Genomic DNA, 19,734 nt, shown 5'->3' with positions numbered 1-19,734 from the left:
AGAGTCAACTTGGTGGGTCAAACTAGAGGGGTGACTTGGTGAGAGTACTTGGTGGGCTGACGCGGCAGGGTGACTTGATGAACGAACTTAGAGAGTCGACTTTGTGAGAGTACTTGGTGGGTCAAACTGGCGGGGTGACTTGATGAACCAACTTAAAGAGTCAACTTGGTGAGAGAACCTGGTGGGCCGAGCTGGCGTGGTGAATTGATGAATGAACCTAAAGAGTTAGCTTTGTGAGAGTACTTGGTGGGCCGACCTAGCGGGGTGACTTGATGACCAAACCTAAAGGGTCGACTTGGTGAGAGTACTTGGCGGGCCGACCTGGCGGAGCGACTTGATGAATGAACTTAAAGAGTCGACTTGGTGAGAGTACTTGGTGGGGTGACTTGATGAAAAAACCTAAAGAGTCAACTTGGTGAGAGTACTTGATGGGCCGACCTGGCGGGTGACTTCATGAGGAAACTTAAAGAGTCGACTTGGTGAGAGTACTTGGTGGGGTGACCTGGCGGGGTGACTTGATGAACGAACTTAAAGAGTCAACTTGGTGGGCCGACTTGGTAGAGTGACTTCATGAACGAACTTAAAGAGTACACTTGGTGGGCCGACCTTGCGGGGTGACTTGATGAATGAACTTAAAGAGTCGACTTGGTGAGAGTAATTTGTGGGCTGACCTGGCAGGGTGACTTGATGAATGAACTTAAAGAGTCGACTTGGTGGGGTGCCTTGATGAATGCATTTGAAGGGTCGACTTGGTGGAGTGACTCTATGAACGGACCTAAACAGTTGACTTGGTGAGAGTACTTGGTGGGGTGACTTGATGAACAGACTTAAAGAGTCGACTTGGTGAGAGTACTTGTTGGGGTGACTTGATGAGCGCACTTGAAGAATCGACTTGGTTAGAGTACTTGGTGGGGTGACTTGATGAATGGACTCAAAGAGTTGACTTGCTAAGAGTACTTGGTGGCTCGACTTGATGAGCAGACTTAAAGAGTCCACTTGGTGAGAGTACTTGGCGGGGTGAACTTATGAATGGACTTAAAGAATCAACTTGGTGGGAGTACTTGGTTGGTCGAACTGGTGGGGTGACTTGATGAACGGACATAAAGAGTTGACTTGGTGAGAGTACTTGTAGTTGTTCTGGTGACTTGATGAACAGACTTAAAGAGTCAACTTGGTTGGGTCACTTGATGAAAGGACTTAAAGAGTTGACTTGGTGAGAGTACTTGGTGGGGTGACTTGATGAAAGAACTTAAAGGATCGACTTGGCAGGGTGACTTGGTGAACAGACCTAAAGAATTGACTTGGTGAGAGCACTTGGTGGGGTGACTTGATGAATGAACTCAAAGAGTCGACTTGGTGAGAGTACTTGGTGGCTCGACTTGATGAGCAGACTCAAAGAGTCCACTTGGTGAGAGTACTTGGCAGGGTGAACTGATGAATGGACTTAAAGAGTCAACTTGGTGGGAGTACCTAGTGGGGTGACTTGATGAAGGGACATAAAGGGTCGACTTGGTGAGAGTACTTGGTGGGGTGACTTGATGAACAGACTTAAAGGGTCGACTTGGTAGGGTGACTTCATGAACAGACCTAAAGAGTTGACTTGGTGAGTGTAGTGGGCGGGGTGAACTGATGAATAGACCTGAAGAGTCAACTTGGTGGGAGTACTTGGTGGGCCGACCTGGTGGGGTGACTTGATGAATGGACTTATAGAGTCGACTTGGTGAGAGTACTTGTTCTGGTGACTTGATGAAAGGACTTAAAGAGTCAACTTGGTGGGGTGACTTGATGAAAGGACTTAAAGAGTCGACTTGGTGGGGTGACTTGATGAAAGGACTTAAAGAGTTGACTTGGTGAGAGTACTTGGTGGGGCGACTTGATGAACAAACTTAAAGGGTCAACTTGGTTAGAGTACTTGTTCTGGTGACTTGATGAATGGACTTCAAGAGTCGACTTGGTGGGGTGACTTGATCAAAGGACTTAAAGAGTCAAGTTGCTGAGAGTACTTGGTGGGCCGACTTGATGAACGGACTTAAAGGCTCGACTTGGTGGGGTGACTTGATGAACGGACCTAAAGAGTTGACTTGGTGAGAGTACTTGGCAGGGTGAACTGATGAACAAACTTAAAGAGTCGACTTGGTGGGCTGACCTGGTGGGGTGACTTGAACGGACTTATAGAGTCAACTTGGTGAGAGTACTTGTTCTGGTGACTTGATGAACGGTCTTAAAGAGTCAGCTTGGTGGGGTGACTTGATGAAAGGACTTAAAGAGTCAACTTGGTGGGGTGACTTGATGAACAGAGTTAAAGAGTCGACTTGGTGAGAGTACTTGGTTAGGTGACTTGATGAACGCACTTGAAGAATCGACTTGGTTAGAGTACTTGGTGGGGTGACTTGATGAACGAACTAAAAGATTTGACTTGGTTGGCCAACCTGGCGGGGTGACTTGATGAACGAACTTAGAGAGTCGACTTGGTGAGAGTACTTGGTGACTTGGTGGGCCGACCTGGCCGGGTGACTTGATGAAAAATCTTAAAGAGTCGACTTGGTGAGAGTACTCGGTGGGCTGACCTGGTCACGTGACTTGATGAACGAACTTAAAGAGTCGACTTGGTGGGCCAACTTGGTTGGGTGACTTGATGAAAGAACTTAAAGAGTTGACTTGGTGGGTTGAACTATCGAGGTGACTTGGTGAGAGTACTTGGTGGGCTAACCTGGTAGGGTGACTTGATGAATGAACTTAGAGAGTCGACTTTGTGAGAGTACTTGGTGGGTCAAATCGGTGGGGTGACTTGATGAACAAACTTAAAGAGTCGACCTGGTGAGAGAACTTGGTGGGCTGAGCTGGCAGGGTGAATTGATGAATGAACCTAAAGAGTCAACTTTGTGAGAGTACTTGGTGGGCCGACCTGACGGGGTGACTTGATGACCAAACATAAATGGTCGACTTGGTGAGAGTACTTGGTGGGCTGACCTGGCGGAGCGACTTGATGAATGAACTTAAAGAGTCAACTTGGTGAGAGTACTTGGTGGGGTGACCTGATGAACAAACCTAAAGAGTCGACCTGGTGAGAGTACTTGGTGGGGCGACCTAGCGGGGTGACATGGTGAGCAAACTTAAAGAGTCAACTTGGTGAGAGTAGTTGGTGGGCTGACCTGGCGGGGTGACTTGATGAACGAACTTAAAGAGTCAACTTGGTGGGCCGACTTGGCAGAGTGACTTAATGAACAAACTTAAAGAGTCCACTTGGTGGGCCGACCTGGCGGGGTGACTTGATGAACAAACTTAAAGAGTTGACTTGGTGAGAGTAATTTGTGGGCTGACCTGGTGGGGTGACTTGATGAATGAACTTAAAGAGTCAACTTGGTGGGGTGACTTGATGAATGCACTTGAAGGGTCGACTTGGTGGGGTGACTCTATGGGGTGACTCTATGAGCGGGGTGACTTGATGAATGAACTGAAAGAGTCAACTTGGTGGGGTGACTTGATGAACGCACTTGAAGAGTCAACTTGGTGAGAGTACTTGGTGGGGCGACTTGATAAACGCACTTGAAGAATCAAATTGGTTAGAGTACTTGGTGGGGTGACTTGATGAATGGACTCAAGGAGTCAACTTGGTGAGAGTACTTGGTGGCTCAACTTGATGAGCAGTGAAGAGTCAACTTGGTGAGAGTGGGCGTAATGGGGTGAGGTGGTGAGTGGGCCTAACGGGGTGAGTTGGTGGGGCGACTTGGCGAGTGGAATTAGAGAGCCAATGTGGTGAGGCAACTCGACGAGTTGGTTCGTTGAGATGACATTGTGAGCTGACTTGGCAAGTTGACCTGGCGAGCAAACTTAAAGAGGTAACTTGGCAACGTACTCGAGTCAATTTGGTGAGGCGACCTGGCGAGCGGGCTCAAAGAATCAACATGGTGAGGTGACTCATTGAGTCAACATGGTGAGGCGACTCATGGTGAGGAGCTATCCTTGAGGCGACTTGGTGGGCCTACTTGATTAGTCGACTTGGTGAGCCGACCTGACGAGCTGACATGGTGAGTGGGCTTAAAGAGGCGATGACTTGGTGGGGTAATTCGGCAACTTGGGCGGGTTGACCTGGTGAGCAAACTTAAAGAGTTGACTTGGCAACATACTTGTACAACTGACTTGGTGAGCTAACATGGTGAGTAGGCTTAGAGAAGCAACTTGGTGGGGCAACTTGGCGAGCACACTTGCTGGGGCAAGGTGGTAAAATGCCTAGGTGATTTGACTTGGTGAGCTGACTTAGGGAGATGACTTGGTGAGCAAACTTAAGGGGTCAACTTGGTGAGGCAACCCAAATAGTCAACTCGGTGAGCTGACTTGGGGAGCTGACATGGTGAGCGGTCTTAAAGAAGAGGTGACCTAGTGGGGCAACCTGGTGAGGCGAGACGGTAAGTCATCTTGGTGAGCCGACTTGATGAGCTGTGAGTGGACTTAAAGAGTCAATTCTTGATTTGGCAAAGGCCACATGGTCAGATGACTTGGTGAGCTGACCTGGCTAGCAAAATTGGCAAGCAAACTTATAGAATCAACTTGCTGTCCCCAGCCAGGATCACAAGCCTGGGTCAACCCAACTTGGGTCACCCGACTCTGTTGCCCCATCCTCGGGCGACCCGACTAGGTCGCCAGAGTGGGTCGACGAGGGGGAAAAAAAAAATCATGGGAGGCCCTATACAGCGAAAAGCGCTAAATTTTGGGCATTACAAAAAAAAAAAAAACAAGTTACCCGCTTTTGGATCACGCACAAGTTTCAATTCACGTATTGCCGAGCCAACTTGAGGCGTTACACCTAGCTAGCCAGATTCGAGGTAGGGTAGCCAAAACGATCCGATTTGAGAATTTTCTTTATAAAAAGATATCATGATAGGCCCCATAAGGCAAAAAAGGAAGAAATTTTGGGAGTTCAAAAAAAAAGTTACGCAGTTTTGGATCGCGCACAGGACTCGGGTCACGTACCATCGAGGTGCCCTGGGTGACATGATTCGAGAAAAATGTCGACGGTGGCATGAGTCGTGCAAAATCATTGGAGGCCATTAAGGCTCATGGCACTTCGAGTCAAGGTTTTCGAGGCGGGTCGGGTTGAAAAATTTGGGCATTAAGCAAAAAGAAAAAGTTAACTGCTTTTGGATCACGTACACGGCTCGAGGCACTTAGAATCAAGTCGAGCACGGTGACAAGAGTCGTGTGAAAAATTTGGAGACGACTCGAGTCGGGGCATCTGACTCTATCCGAGTTCAAAACTTTGGGACTTGACAAAAAAAAGAAAAAAGAAAAAGTTACCCAGTTTTGGATCACGTAAGTGACTCAGGCCACTCAGAATCAAGGCAAGTGCAGTTACATGAGTCGAGCGAAAAAAAAAAATGGAGGCGGTTAAGGCTTGAGGAAATTTGATTCGAGGTAGCTGAGTCGATTCGAAAACTTTGGCCGTTAGCCAATAAAAGAGTTAATCTCTTTTGGATAATGTACATGACTTGGGGCGCATAGAATCAAGTCAAGCACGGTGACATGAGTGGTTCGAAAAAATTTCAGGCGATTAAGGCTCGAGGCGATTTGAGTCGGGGTTGCTAACACGATTCGGGTTGAAATCTTTAGGTGTTAACCAAAGAAGGAAGAAGTTAACTGCTTTTGGATCATGTACATGACTTGGGGCACCAAGTTGAGCATGGAGACATGAGTCCTACGAAAAAACTGGAGGTGGTTAAGGCTCGAGGCGATACGAGTCAGGGTTTCTGACACAATTTGGGTTGAAAACTTTGTGCGTTAACCCAAAAAAAGAGTTGATCGCCTTTGGATCACGCACATGACTTGGCGCACTTAGAATCATGTTGAGCATGGTGACATGAGTCGTGCAAAAAAATTGGAGGCAGTTAAGGCTCGACGCGATTCGAGTCGGGGTTCGGGTAGTTGGGGTGATTCGTGTCGGGGTTGCCGACACGGTTCGAGTTGAAAACTTTGGGCATTAACCCAAAAAAAAAAAGTTGACCTCTTTTGGACCACATACATGACTCGGGGCACTTAGAATCAAGTCGAGCATGGTGACATGGGTTGTGTGAAAAATTCGGAGGTGATTTGAGTCGAGGTAGGCAACTCGATTTGAGTTCAAAACTTTGGGCGTTAACCAAAAAAATAAGTTGACCGATTTTGGATCACGTACATGAGTCGTCTGCCCTCACAAAAATTACAAAACTCGGGGACCCGCCTGGAATTTGTAGTCGAAAGATTTTTCTACCCTCACGACAATTTACAAACCCCACCCGCTCAAAATTTGGACTTGGAAGATTTTTTCGCCCTCGCGGAATTTACAAACCCCACCCGCTCTGAATTTGGCATTTGGAAATTACAAAATCCCGCCCACCCAGAATTTGGACTTGGAAGATTTTTCCACCCTCATAGAAATTGCAAACTTGACCCACATGGAAATTACACTTGGAAGACTTTTTCGCACTCGCGGAAATCTTAAAACCCCACCCGTGGGGAATTCGGCACTTGGGAGATTTTTCCGCCCTTCCGAAAATTACAAACCCCACCAGCTCAAAATTTGGGACTCGGGAGATTTTTTTCCCCCTCGTGGAAATTTTACAAAACCCCAGTCACCCGAAATTTGGCACTCGGGAGATTTTTCTACCCTGGCAGAAATTTCTACAAAACCCATCCCTCTCGCCTGAAATTTTGCACTCGGGAGATTTTTCTGCCCTGGTGGAAATTGCAAACCCCACCTGCTAGGAATTTGGTACCTGGGAGATTTTTACGCCCTCGCAAAAATTGCAAACCCCACCCGCCGGTAATTTGGCACTTGGGAGATTTTTTTGCCCTCGTGGAAATTTTCACAAAACCCCACCTGCCCGAAATGTGGCACTTGGGAGATTTTTTCACCCTGGCAAAAATTGTGAAACCCCACCCACCGAGAATTCGGCACTTGGGAGATTTCTTTGCCCTCGCAAAAATTTTCACAAAACCCCACTTGCTCAAAATTTGGCACCTGGGAGAGTTTTCCCTCCCTCACGAAAAATTGCAAACCCCACCCGCCCGAAATTTGGCACTTGGAAGATTTTCCCGCACTTGCACAAATTGCAAACCCCACCCATCGGGAATTTGGCACCTAAGAGATTGTTACGAGCTCACAAGAAAAAACCTTGCAAACTCCACCCCCACTCGGAATTTGGCACTTGGGAGATTTTTTCGCCCTCACGCAAATTACAAACCCCACCCGCCTCAAAGTTGAAAAAGCTTTTACGAATCAAGGCAACAGAGCACTGAATCTCAGTGGATCGTGGCAGCAAGGCCACTCTGCCACTTACAATACCCCATCGCTTATTTAAGTCATCTGCAAAAGATTCTTCTCGTCGACCGCTTGAAATTAATATCCAAGGTTGCTCCAATGGGCTAGTGCACCGATCGGAGATGGCCAATGACACGGGCCCCTGGGAGTGCAAGAGCACCCCTACTGCGGGTCGCGATGCAGCCAGAGACAGATATGCACAGCATCTAGCATGGATTCTGACTTAGAGGTGTTCAATCATAATCTGACAGACGGTAGCATCGCGCCACTGGCTTTTCAACCAAGCGTGATGACCAAATCTGTAAATGAACGGTTCCTCTCGTACTAAGTTGAATTACTATCACAGTGTGGATCATCAGTAGGGTAAAACTAACCTATCTCACGACGGTCTAAACCCAGCTCATGTTCCCTATTGGTGGGTGAACAATCCAACACTTGGTGAATTTTGCTTCACAATGATAGGAAGAGCTAACATCGAAGGATCAAAAAGCAACGTCATTATGAACGCTTGGCTACCACAAGCCAGTTATCCCTGTGGTAACTTTTCTGACAATCTAGCTTCAAATTCTGAAAGTCTAAAGGATCGATAGGCCACGCTTTCACGGTTTTTATTCATACTGAAAATCAAAATCAAATGAGCTTTTATCCTTTTGTTCCACATGAGATTTCTATTCTCGTTGAGCTCCTCTTAGGACACCTGCGTTATCTTTTAACAAATGTGTCGCCCTAGGCAAACTCCCCACCTAACAATGTCTTCCGCCTGGATTGACGCGCCTAGATGCACCTTAAGGCAAAAAATAGGGGCATTTCCCCATCTCTGCCTCACGGAATAAGTAAAATAATGTTAAAAGTAGTGGTATTTCACTTGCGCCCAAAAGCTCCCACTTATTCTACACCTCTCAAGTCATTTCACAAAGTTGGACTAGAGTCAAGCTCAACAAGGTCTTCTTTCCCCGCTGATTCCACCAAGCCCGTTCCCTTGGCTGTGGTTTCACTAGATAGTAGATAGGGATAGTGGGAATCTTGTTAATCCATTCATGTGCATCACTAATTAGATGACGAGGCATTTGGCTACCTTAAGAGAGTCATAGTTACTCCCGTCGTTTACCCGCGCTTGGTTGAATTTCTTCACTTTGACATTCAGAGCACTGGGTAGAAATCACATTGTGTCAGCATCCACAGGGACCATCACAATGCTTTGTTTTAATTAAATAGTCGGATTCCCCTTGTCCGTACCATTTCTGAGTCAATTGTTCGCCGCCTAGGGAAAGCCCTTCGAAGGGGGCGTCCTATGTCCATCGCCCGATCGGCATGCGACGGCCCGCCCTCAACGCAGGAGTAGCTCAAATAGGCTGCCAATAGCCCACAAGTTCAGGGCATAGACCCCTAGGCCCAGCCCTCAAAGCCAATCCTTTTCTCAAAGTTACGGATCCATTTTCCTGACTTCCCTTACCTACATTGTTCTATTGACCAGAGGCTATTCACCTTGGAGACCTGATGCAGTTATGAGTACGATCGGGCATAAACGATACTCGGTCCTCTAGATTTTCAAGGGCTGCTGAAGGCGCACCAAACACCGCAGGACATGCAGTGCTCTTCCAGCCGCTGGACCCTATCTCTGATTGAACCAATTTTAGGGTGGGCAGGCTATTATAAAGAAAAGATAACTCTTCCTGGGGCCCCCACTGACGTCTCCAGATTTCCTAACGTTGTCTTCCGTCACCATGTCCTGGTTCAGGAATATTAACCTAATTCCCTTTCGATGATCATGCAAAGTTTTCCCTTGAAACAGGGTTTCCCCATCTCTTAGGATTGACTAACCCATGTCCAAGTGCTGTTCACATCGAACCTTTCCCCACTTCAGTCTTCAAAGTTCTCATTTGAATATTTTCTACTACCACCAAGATCTACACTGAGGGCCATTCCACCCAGGCCCATGCCCAAGGTTTCACAACAACCCCCATGTCCTCCTACTCATCAGAGCCTGGCACTTGCCTCGATGGCTGAGTATAGGTTGCGCGCTTTAGCGCCATCCATTTTTGGGGCTAGTTGATTCGGCAGGTGAGTTGTTACACACTCCTTAGCGGATTTCAACTTCCATGACCACTGTCCTACTGTCTTAATCAACCAACACCCTTTGTGGGATCTGGGTTAGCGTACAATTTGGCACCGTAACTCAACTTTTAGTTCATCCCGCATCGCCAGTTCTGCCTACCAAAAATGGCCCACTTGGAGCTCATGATTCTGTGGCGCGGCTCAACAGAGCAGCCACAATGACTTACCTATTTAAAGTTTGAGAATAGGTCGAGGGCGTTACGCCCCCGATGCCTCTAATCATTTGCTTTACCTGATAAAACTCGCACATGAGCTCCAGCTATCCTGAGGGAAACTTCGGAGGAAACAAGCTACTAGACGATTTGATTAGTCTTTCGCCCCTATACCAAAGTTAGATGAACGATTTGCACATCAGTATTGCTGCGGGCCTCCACCAGAGTTTCCTCTAGCTTCGCCCTACTCAGGCATAGTTCACCATCTTTCGGGTCCCAATAGGTGTGCTCACACTCGAACCCTTCACAGAAGATTAGGGTCGATCGGTGGTGCACCCCCCAAGAGGTGATCTCACAATTCAGCTTCCTTGCGCCTCGTAGGTTTTCCCAACCCGTCAATTTGCACACATGTTAGACTCCTTGGTCCATGTTTCAAGACGGGTCAGATGGAAAGCCCGCTGGCCAGCGCCATGAGCGCACAGCTGCCCGAGAGCCTGCCATAAAGGTGTGTGCTTCGATCCTCGACTGCCATGACAGAAGTATTTGTGCAACCAAAAGGTCACGCTTGTTCCGTCGTGACAGCCCGCGCTGGCATGTCCCCCGAACCGAGCGGGGGATCAGCTCACACCATTCCGCATCTGACTGGGGCACATCCCCGACCTCCATCCACTTCCCTCCCAGCAATTTCAAGGACTCTTCAACTCTCTTTTCAAAGTCATTTTCATCTTTCCCTCATAGTACTGAGGACGCTTCTACAGAATACAATTCGATAGGCGCAACCATCGATTTTCATGCTGGGCTCTTCCCGGTTTGCTCACTGTTACGAGGGGAATGATGGTAAGTTTCTTTTCCTCTGCTTATTGATATGCTTAAACTCAGCAGGTACTCACGCCTAAATTGGGGATGTGGTAGAGATGCAACAATGCCTGCACTGCGGTGGGCCGCTGAGCCCAGAATAAAGTTCCTCGCAAGGAATCATTCGATCGATGCAAACTAATGCCAGCCTTTGTGAGCCACTGCTTGTCGCGACAGATCGACAGACCTCGTGCTCATTTCAGCTGACTGCGTGCCACTTGTGGATGCAGACGGCCATCTTCGCTCCTCATTGGGGAGGGAAAAATTTTGTAGTGTGAAGCCCAAGCAGATGCGCCCTTGGCCGAGGCCTCAGGCGCAACTTGCATTCAAAGACTTGATGATTCACTAGATTTTGCAATTCACACTAAGTATCGCATTTCGCTACATTCTTCATCATAGCGAGAGCTGAGATATCCATTGGCAAGAGTCATGATTTTGTTTGGTTTTTGTCTTTCGGCGACCCAAGCGTGCAAGGCGCTGGCTCACGCTTCATTCTTTGGATTTCTAAGGTGCGCGATGCACCCGTGTGTTGGGTGTTGACACATCCAAAACCCCGAGCACCCAATGGGTGCGACGAGGAATGTTGTGGTGTGTCCTCGCGCCATCACCTCACAAAGGTGGGAGGCAATGCATGGGAGAGCCGTGTTAGCAAACGGGGCCCCTGCCTCACAAATCATGCGAGTGCACCCATCCTAAACACAGAATGCTCGAAGTGACAAGTCAACACACCTGGGCAAGGCAACAGGGGGTTGCGGTAGTCCTGACTTGCCACCGTCGAAATGACAGATCCGTAGCACAGCACTGCACACGCAATTAGACCATGAAATCTCAATAGGGGACGAGGTTCGGACCCCCTCTAAACTGCAACCAAGCAGAGACCTCTCACTCCAACGCAGACGTTGTTCGAAGGCACCGATCCTAATCAAGATTGCATCTGAGTCTCTTCTTCACCCTGCAAGGAATCCATGCTTTCAATCACGTGCATTCGATGTGACCCTCGACCTTGATGACACTAGACCCATAGCTTGGCCACATCGCTCCAAGGCCGAGTGTGCACACATCGCCAAGATTTTGGGGGGGGAGGAGGCCAGCTCCATCCCCTACATGATTCAGGGTCTCGAACCGACAATGATCCTACCGCAGGTTCACCTACGGTAACCTTGTTACGACGTCTCCTTCCTCTATATGATAAGGTTTAGTGAACTTCTCGCGACATCACCGACAGGAACCGCCATCGTCGCCATGATCTAAACACTTCACCGAATCATTCAATCGGTAGGAGCGATGGGTGGTGTGTACAAAGGGCAGGGACGTAGTCAACACGAGCTGATGACTCGCGCTTACTAGGAATTCCTTGTTGAAGATCAATAATTGCAATGGTCTATCCCCATCATGATGCAATTTGGCAAGATTTCCCAAACCTTTTGGGCCAGGGAGAGAGGCTAGTTGGTTGCATTAGTGTACCGCGCGTGCGGCCCAAAACATGTCTAACCTCTAGCAAATGTCTCCTTTCATAGCACAGCCTTGCTAACCATTCCCCGTGACATGTGATCTTCCAGCACAGGTACAAAAAAGTTCCTACTGGTGAACACTCACACTAGCGTTGTCGGACAAGCTTCAATCTCATGCACATGCACATGCCAAAGAATTGCACCGCGAGGGAACCACCCTCGAGCACCCACATCTCGGCAAAAGAGAATTCATGCGATTCCTTCCCCTAGACAGACATGTTGGGCCTGCACTTGTTGGAGCATTGCAAAGATGAGCGCTTTGGTTTGCAAGAGCCTGAGAAGAACATCTCATACGAAACTTGCTCCCCCAAAATGCACGAATCAAAAATGCTCGTAGCAGATTTGTAATGCAAAGATGTACACCGTGCACGCGACCGAGTAAGGACACTCAGAGACATCCATTTCCCAGGCATATGCCTCCTACACACTTTTTGGTGCACCCCGTACAAACGGCCATACTTCGACAAGCCCTCCCAGAATTTTGCATCTAAAGCGAGATGAAACACCTTGGGCTTTTTTTCCACACAATGCAAACACCGAATGCTCTCTTTAGGGGGGAGCTGAAGAAGAGTATCTCTCGCAGAACCCGTGAGCCACAGCTGTTCGGATCACACAGGATAGGACAGGGCATGGAGAGTTTCCGCATCCAAACAAAAATTATCAGTATATAGGGTATATATAGGGTATATATCCAACAAAACAAAGTGACAAGTACATCCAACCAACTCTGCCATTGTGATTACCAAATGGGATATACTCACCGCCACAGATTAATGACCATCATTACCGTCTCAGAATAGATACAAGCACATCGAGCTTCATTTGATCAACTGGATGAATTTCACCTTGAAGGGGCCAAATCCAAAAGTTCCGGTGGTCATCTCCTGGAACTCTCAAGAACAAGGCCCATCTTACATGCAAACTCTGCTACTGCGCAAACATAGGTTGCAATTAAAGAGAAATTGCAAGGCCATCACAATGGCCCGAGGCCAATGCTCCGACTAAGTCAATTTTCTCTTGCAATCACCATGCCACCATTCACAGAGAGATCTCCCCATTCACTTGTGATATGATGCACAATCCAAGTTCTAGACGCGATCTCGCCCTTGAAAGGCCACTTTCCAAGGCATTCCCCAATGACACATTGGAACGAAAACTGTTGTCGAACCATTCCCAATGTTGTGCCGATCGAGTTGGCATAGAGGCGACCTTTGGGAGCTCCCGCGTAGCAATTGGGATGTGCTTTCGTACCCATCTCTCACAAAGACCAATGTTAGCTATGAACAAATTTGGAATCCAAGGGCTCACATCCATCGATATCGTCGGCACTGGGTCTATATACAAAGGCCATGGAGAGGTTCTGAGAAGAGAAGCCCCCCATGCTCGCTCGTACAAACATCCCAAATTCTAGACACAAGTTCCCGCCCTTAGCATCACTCTCCAGATCATCGCAATGAAACATTGGAATGACAACCATTGTCGAACAACTCCCAAAATTGTGGCAATGCAGTGAGAAAGAAGAGCAACTTTGGGGAGAGGTGCATAGCAAACGGGTTGCTCCTTCATTTCGATCTTATATACAGATCCGATGTCGCTGATTTCATTTGGAATCTGAGGCTGCATTTTTCCTTTCCCACACGAGCAATGGCTCTTCTGATCGAATGGCCATGGGGACCTTCCAATAACAAAGGCTCCCTTGTCACTCGTGATGCGCAGCCCAACTGCTAGATGATGGCTTGCCCTTCAGATCGCTACCCAGGCAACCACCACAATGGCACCATTGGAATGAAAACCACTGCCGAACTATTCCAAAAAAATTTCGCCAAAGAAGTTGTTGTGAAGAGAATGAATCTGGGGAGAGAGCACTCGCATAGCAAAATTGGGATGGCGTCACGGCCCTTCCAATAGAAATGATGCTAGTGCCAATATTTGAAATTCGAATTCCGTGTCTTTCTCGAACACCAGCACTGATTCTATTAGGGAGGGTCACCGAGAGCTTTTGTTATCAAATCCTCCCATTGTAGCCGCGATAGGCACGCAAAAAAATTTTCTAGAGCGCCAAGCACCTACCTCATGGCTAGAGAGAAGGGCTCACCATTAGATCAACTTTGAAATCATAGAACAAACACACTGTAGAATGGCAACCGCTACCATGTCTCTTTTGTAATTGCGTCAGTCGAGTGATCAAAGAAGGTGATCTAAGAGAGGGTCCAAGCGTAGGCATTCATTGGGGGATTCATGCCGATGGCATAAATTTATGCAATACCTGGGCAACACCGAACAGAGGCGCTAGACGAGGGCTCCCATTTTAGATCGAGTTTTAAAATCACCAAGAAGACACGGTGAGGGCTGGCAACCACTGCCAAACCTTTTTCTGAAATTACGCTAGTTGAGTGACAAGAAAACATGATCTAAAGGAGAGTACAGGAATAGCACCCTCAAGGGTGGCCTTCATGCCCCTCTAATTGATTCAATGTTAGCATCCACTGTTTCAAAATCTGATATATCCATCCACCCTGATAGCAGTGTTGAATCAATGAGGGGGGCATGGGAGAGGCTCGTGGCAACCACCTCTCCCATTGTAGCCATGATAGCCATGCAAAAAAATTTTCTAGAGTGCCAAAGCACCCACCTCATGGCTATAGACAAGGGCTCACCATTAGATCAACTTCGAAATCACAGAACAGACGCGGTGTAGAATGGCAACTGTTGCCAAGTCTCTTCCATAATTGCGTCAGTCGAGTGATCGAAGAAGGTGATCTAAGAGAGGGTCCAAACGTAGGCATTTTTTGGGGGATTCGTGCTAATGCCATAAATTTATGCAACACCCGAGCAACACCAGATGGAGGTGCTAGACGAGGGCTCTCGTTTTAGATCAAGTTTTAAAATCACCAAGTAGATGCGGTGAGGGCTGGCAACCGCTGCCAAAAAATTTTCTGAAATTGTGCCAGCTGAGTGACAAGGAAACATAATCTAAAGGAGAGTCTAGGTATAGTACCCACGAGGGTGGGCTTCATGCCCCTCTAATTGATTCAACGTTGACGTCCACCATTTCAAAATTTGACATATCCATTCGCCCTGACAGTGGCATTGAATCAATGAGGGGGGCACGAGAGAGGCTCGCGGCAACCACCTCTCCCATTGTAGCTGCGATAGGCATGCAAAAAATTTTGCCAGAGTGCCAAGCACCCACCTCATGGCTATAGACAATGGCTCACCATTAGTCAACTTCGAAATCACAGAACACACGCAGTGTAGAATGGCTACCGCTGCCAAGTCTCTTCCGTAATTGTGTCGGTCGAGTGATCGAAGAAGGTGATCTAAGAGAGGGTCCAAGCGTAGGCATTCATTGGGGGATTCATGCCGATGGCATAAATTTATGCAATACCCGAGCAACACCGGACAGAGGTGCTAGACGAGGGCTCCTATTTTAGATCAAGTTTTAAAATCACCAAGTAGACGTGGTGAGGGCTGGCAACCGGTGCCAAACCTTTTTCCGAAATTGTGCCAGTTGAGTGACAAGAAAACATGAACTAAAGGAGAGTCCAAGAATAGCACCCTTGAGGGTGGGCTTCATGCCCCTCTAATTGATTCAACATCGATGTCCACTGTTTCAAAATCTGACATATCCATCTGCCCTGACAGTGGCATTGAATCAATGAGGGGGGCATGAGAGAGGCTCGCGGCAACCACCTCTCCCATTGTAGCCATGATAGGCATGCAAAATTTTTTGCTAGAGCGCCAAGCACCCATCTCATGGCTATAGACAAGGGCTCGCCATTAGATCAACTTCAAAATCGCAGAACAGACGTGGTGTAGAATGGCAACCGCTACCAAGTCTCTTCTATAATTGCGTCAGTCAAGTGATCGAAGAAGGTGATCTAAGAGAGGGTCCAAGTGTAGGCATTCATTGGGGGATTCGCGCCGATGGCATAAATTTATGCAATACCCGAGCAACTTTGGACGGCGATGCTAGACGAGGGCTCCCATTTTAAATCAAGTTTTAAAATCACCAAGTAGACACGATGAGGGCTGGCAACCGCTGCCAAACCTTTTTTCAAAATTGCACTAGCTGAGTGACAAGAAAACATGATCTAAAGGAGAGTCCAAGAATAGCACCCTCGAGGGTGGGCTTCATGCACCTCTAATTGATTCAACGTTGACGTCCACCATTTCAAAATTTGACATATCCATCCGCCCTAACAGTGGTGTTGAATCAATGTGGGGGGCACGGGAGAGGCTCGTGGCAACCACCTCTCCCATTGTAGCCATGATAGGCACGCAAAAAAATTTTCTAGAGTGCTAGGCACCCACCTCATGGCTAGAGACAAGGGCTCTCCATTAGATCAACTTCGAAATCGTAGAACAGACACGGTGTAGAATGGCAACCGCTGCCAAGTCTCTTCCGTAGTTGTGTCGGTCGAGTGATCAAAGTAGGTGATCTAAGAGAGGGTCCAAGCATAGGCATTCATTGGGGGATTTGCGTCGATGGGATAAATTTATGCGATACTCGAGCAACACCAGACGAAGGTTCTAGACGAGGGCTGCCGCTTTAGATCAAGTTTTAAAATCACCAAGTAGATACGGTGAGGGCTGGCAACCGCTGCCAAACCTTTTTCCAAAATTGTGCCAGCTGAGTGACAAGAAAACATGATCTAAAGGAGAGTCGAGGAATAGCACATCGAGGGTGGGCTTCATGCCCCTCTAATTGATTCAATGTCGGCATCCACCGTTTCAAAATCTGACATATCCATCCGCCTTGACACTGGCGTTGAATCAATGAGAGGGGCACGGGAGAGGCTTGCGGCAACCACCTCTCCTATATAAGCTATTAATGCGAGGCTTGCTCTACATTAGAAATTAGCGAACACACCGACAACTGCCTTAAAAATACAAATCCTTGAAAATTCTGACCAAATAGCCATTCACGACCCAATTTTTTATGAGGTCGCCAGAGGAGCAAAAGATTGTCATCAGTTAGGAGATGTGAGTTCATGGAGCCAAGGGACTGAAATGGTCATCGTGCTCTTCCGATCAACTAGATGAATTTCATCTTGAAGGGGCCCAATCCAAAATTTCTGGAGGTCATCTCCTGGAACTCTCAAGAACAAGGCCCATCTTTACATGCAAACTATGCTACTGCACAAACATAGGTTGCAATTAAGGAGAAATTACAAGGCTGTCACAATGGCCCGAGGCCAATGGCTCCGACTAAGTCAATTTTCTCTTGCAATCACAATTCTGCCATTTACAGAGAGATCTCCCCATTTACTTGTTACGTGATGCACAATCGAAGTGCTAGACGCGAGCTCGCCCTTGAAAGAAAGACCACTTTCCAAGACATCCCTTGATGACACATTGGAATGACAACCACTGCCGAACAATTCCCAATGTTGTGCCGATAGAGTTGGCACAGAGGCGACCTTAGGGAGCTCCCACGTAGCAATCAGGGTGTGCTTTCCTACCTATCTCTCACAAAAACCAATGTTAGCTATGAACAAATTTTGAATCCAAGGGCTCGCATCCATCGATATCGTCGCAACTGGGTCTATATACAAAGGCCACAGAGAGGTTCCGATAAGAGAAGCTCCCCTGCTCGCTCGCACAAACATCCCAAATTCAAGAAACAAGCTCCTGCCCTTAGCATCACTCTCCAGATCACCTCAATGACACATTGGAATGACAATCACTATTGAACAACTCCCAAAATTGTGGCAATGGAGTGAGAAAGATGAGCAACTTTGGGGAGCCACGCATAGCAAATAGGCTGCTACTTCATTCCGCTCTTATATATAGATCCGATGTCATTGATTTTGTTTCATATCCGAGGCTGCATTTGTCCTTGCTCACACAATAAATGGCTCTTCTCATCAAATGGTCATGGGTAGCTTCTGATTACAAAGGCTCCCTTGTCACCAATGATGCGCAGCCCAACTACTAGATGACGGCTCACCCTTTAGATCGCTGCCTAGGCAACCACCACAATGGCACCATTGGAATGACAACTGCTACTGAACCATTCTGAATTTTTTTTGCCATAGAAGTTGTTGCAAAGAGAATGACTCTGGGGAGAGAGCCCTCGCATAGCAAAATCGGGATGGCTTCACGGCCCTCCCAATAGAAATGATGTTGGTGCCAATATTCCAAATTTGAATAACATGTCTTTCTCAAACACCAACACCGATTCTATTGGGGAGGGTTGCGGATAGCTTTTGTTATCAAAGCTCCCATTGTAGCTGCGATAGGCACACAAAAAATTGCTAGAGCACCAAGCACCCACCTGATGGCTAGACAAGGACTCACCATTAGATCAACTTTGAAATCGCTGAACAGACGTGCTGTAGAATGGCAACCACTGCCAAGTATCTTCCGTAATTGCGTCACTTGAGTGATCGAAGAAGGTGATCTAAGAGAAATTCCAAGGGTAGGCATTCGTTGGGGAATTCGCGCCGATAGCAAAAATTTATGCAATACCTGAGCAACACCGGACGGAGGTGCTAGACTAGGGCTCCCATTTTAGATCAACTTTTAAAATCACAAGGTAGATGTGGTGAGGGCTGACAACTACTACCAAACCTTTTTCCAAAATTGCGCCAGCTAAGTGACAAGAAAACATGATCTAAAGGAGATTCGAGGAATAGCACCTCGAGGGTGGACTTCATGCCCCTCTAATTGATTCAACGTCGATGTCCACCATTTCAAAATCTGACATATCCATCTGCCTTGACACCGGCATTGAATCAATGAGAGGGGCATGGGAGAGGCTCGCGACAACCACCTCTCCTATATAAGCTATTAGTGTGAGGCTTGCTCTGCATTAGAAATTAGCGAACTCACCAACAACTACCTTAAAAATCCAAATCGTTGAAAAATGTGACAAAACAGCCATCCACAACCCCATTTTTTATGAGGTCAATAGAGGAGCAAAAGGTTGTCATTGGTTAGGAGATGGGAATTCATGGAGCCAAGGTAGTGAAATTGCCACCTTTTGGAGATCGGGCGGAACAGCTCAGCTCAGGTAGGACGACTCGACAATACCGTTTGCCTCAATGCCTTTTTTGAGGTTTACTTGAGAGGAGTGGACACAATGTCAGCCTTGATCATCTAGGAGTCCGAGTAGGATGGCATGGTAACAATGGCTCAACATTTTGAGTGTCTATGGCAGCTAGATGGGATTTGAATTCATGGAGCCAAGGGAGTGAAATGGTCATCGAGCTCATCCGATCAACTAGATGAATTTCACCTTGAAGGGGCCCAATCCAAAAGTTCCAAAGGTCATCTCCTGGAACTATCAAGAACAAAGGCCAATCTTACATGCAAACTCTACTATTGCGCAAACATAGGTTGCAATTATAGAGAAATTGCAAGGCCATCACAATGTCCCGAGGCCAATGCTCTGACTACTAAGTCAATTTTCTCTTGCAATCACCATGCCGCCATTCACAGAGAGATCTCCCCATTCACTCGTGATGATGCACAATCCAAGTGCTAGATGTGAGCTCACCCTTGAAAGGCCGCATTCCAAGACATCTCGATGACACATTGGAACGACAACCATTGTTGAACCATTCCCAATGTTGTGCCAATCGAGTTGACATAGAGGCAATTTTAGGGAGCTCCCGTGTATCGATTGGGAAGTGCTTTCGTACCCTTCTCTCACAAAAACCAATGTTAGCTGAACAATTTTAGAATCCAAGGCTCGTATCCATCGATATCGTTGGCACTAGGTCTATATTCAAAGGCCATAGAGAGGTTCCGATAAGAGAAGGTCCCCTACTCGCTTGCGAAAACATCCCCAAATGCTAGA

The 19,734-nt window shown here is 47.4% G+C and overlaps 1 non-coding gene and 1 pseudogene across 1 annotated transcript; both read right to left on the bottom strand.

Moving 5' to 3' along the window:
• Positions 1-7,247: 7,247 nt before the first annotated feature.
• On the bottom strand, positions 7,248-10,467 carry LOC149548644 (25S ribosomal RNA; annotated as a pseudogene).
• Positions 10,468-10,691: 224 nt separating this feature from the next.
• On the bottom strand, positions 10,692-10,845 carry LOC149548643 (5.8S ribosomal RNA). The gene has a single exon (XR_016355000.1). It is a non-coding gene; the product is annotated as a 5.8S ribosomal RNA (ribosomal RNA).
• Positions 10,846-19,734: the final 8,889 nt, after the last annotated feature.

The sequence above is a fragment of the Cupressus sempervirens genome, chromosome 7, assembly GCF_028749045.1.
Source record: "Cupressus sempervirens isolate cs-2001-9-10 chromosome 7, ASM2874904v1, whole genome shotgun sequence".
Lineage (NCBI taxonomy): Eukaryota > Viridiplantae > Streptophyta > Pinopsida > Cupressales > Cupressaceae > Cupressus > Cupressus sempervirens.
The sequence above is the reverse complement of the archived record's forward strand: the minus strand, read 5'-3'. Positions and strand labels throughout refer to the sequence as shown.